This window comes from Doryrhamphus excisus, chromosome 6 (genome assembly GCF_030265055.1).
Source record: "Doryrhamphus excisus isolate RoL2022-K1 chromosome 6, RoL_Dexc_1.0, whole genome shotgun sequence".
Classification (NCBI taxonomy): domain Eukaryota; kingdom Metazoa; phylum Chordata; class Actinopteri; order Syngnathiformes; family Syngnathidae; genus Doryrhamphus; species Doryrhamphus excisus.
In genome coordinates, this window is record NC_080471.1 from 23,260,887 (window position 1) to 23,263,110 (window position 2,224).

A 2,224-nucleotide genomic window follows, 5' to 3' on the forward strand; every position below is an offset into this window, starting at 1 on the left:
AGGATGTTGTGAAAGCACATGATCACACATCCATGCACGCAAGCCTGCTATCGTTCGCCGGACCAGATGCTTCGTTTGGAGGGATTTCATGTGTTGACTGGGAGTAAGCAAAGTCAACTTCAACTCACCGCCTCTTTAGTGTTGCCCCTCCACAACATGGAGGGGTTGTATGCCTTGAAAATCCTGTGGCACAGAATAAGGAAGACAATCCACGATGACTTGACGTATATTCACCCTCAGGATTTATTCTTCTAAAAGATAACAACACTTCAGATATCATAAGATGATTACATCAACAATTTGTTTCCAGACACATTTCACATTTTTCAATTAGCCTGCTTCATGCTATTAACTGTACATTAAAGCTGGCTAGCATTAGCCATTTCGCTTATGTTCATATGCTCTACAACACATTTTATATTTCAGCTGTTTACTCTAGCAAATTTCTAAACTCTTGACAGCATAAATTATCTCTACTTTGTACTAACCTGTGGTACAGAATTCATTCATTCATAAGGAAGACAATCCACGATGACTTGACGTATATTAACCCTCCGGATTTATTCTTCCTGTAGAATAACAACACTTCAGATATCATAAGACGTATACATCAACAATTACCAATTTATTTCCAGACACATTTCACATTTTTCAATTAGCCTGCTTCATGCTATTAACTGTACATTAAAGCTAGCTAGCATTAGCCATTTCGCTTACGTTCAAATGCTCTACAACACATTTTATAACAAACGTTTTGCAGTCAACTGTTTACTCTAGCAACTTTCTAAACTTTTTACAGCCGTTAAAATATAAATTATCTCTACTTTGTACTAACCTGTGGTACAGAATTCATTCATTCATTCATTCATTCATAATGAAGACAATCCACGATGACTTGACGTATATTCACCCTCAGGATTTATTCTTCTAAAAAATAACAACACTTCAGATACCATAAGATGATTACATCAACAATTTGTTTCCAGACACAGTTCACATTTTTCAATTAGCCTGCTTCATGCTATTAACTGTACATTAAAGCTGGCTAGCATTAGCCATTTCGCTTATGTTCATATGCTCTACAACACATTTTATATTTCAGCTGTTTACTCTAGCAAATTTCTAAACTCTTGACAGCCGTTAGTATAAATTATCTCTACTTTGTACGAACCTGTGGTACAGAATAAGGAAGACAATCCACAATGACTTGACGTATATTCACCCTCAGGATTTATTCTTCCTGTCAAAAATAACAACACTTCAGATATCATAACACGATTACATCAACAATTACCAATTTGTTTCCACACACATTTCACATTTTTCAATTAGCCTGCTTCATGCTATTAACTGTACATTAAAGCTAGCTAGCATTAGCCATTTAGCTTCTGTTCAAATGCTCTACAACACATTTTATAACAAACGTTTTGCAGTCAACTGTTTACTCTAGCAACTTTTTAAACTCTTTACAGCCGTTAGTATAAATTATCTCTACTTTGTACTAACCTGTGGTACAGAATTCATTCATAAGGAAGACAATCCACGATGACTTGACGTATATTCACTCTCAGTATTTGTTCTTCCTGTCAAAAATAACAACACTTCAGATATCATAACATGATTACATCAACAATTACCAATTTGTTTCCAGACACATTATACATTTTTCAATTAGCCTGCTTCATGCTATTAACTGTACATTGAAGCTAGCTAGCATTAGCCATTTCGCTTATGTTCAAATGCTCTACAACACATTTTATATTTCAGCTGTTTACTCTAGCAACTTTCTAAACTCTTTACAGTCGTTAGTATAAATTATCTCTACTTTGTACGAACCTGTGGTACAGAATAAGGAAGAAAATTCACGATGACTTGACGTATATTCACCCTCAGGATTTATTCTTCCTCTGTCGTTTTATTACCTACTCTATACCACCATCGCTGCTAGCTCCCCCTAGTGGATCTTGCGGTATTACACCCAAACGCCAACAATGGAGATTTGGTTATTTCAGAAACAAACATAGGGTGTCTTTTTTTTTTCTTTTACAACTGAATTTTATATGTATGACAATTAAATGTTCTAACCATATTTATGCATTTTAAACAGCTTTTTTAAAAACCATATTACCTTATCTTTTATGTACCTTACGCTAGCTTTGTCCCTGCAGAATCAACCTCCGTTCTATACTAATCACCTTAAAGACACGGCCGTGTTATTCAATAA

At 35.1% G+C, this 2,224-nt stretch overlaps 1 long non-coding RNA gene across 1 annotated transcript; it reads right to left on the minus strand.

Moving 5' to 3' along the window:
• Positions 1-709: 709 nt before the first annotated feature.
• Positions 710-1,926, minus strand: LOC131131391 (uncharacterized). Its single transcript, XR_009130188.1, has 3 exons — positions 1,837-1,926; positions 1,507-1,583; positions 710-1,240 (listed from the first exon to the last, which is right to left on the minus strand). It is a non-coding gene; the product is annotated as an uncharacterized LOC131131391 (long non-coding RNA).
• Positions 1,927-2,224: the final 298 nt, after the last annotated feature.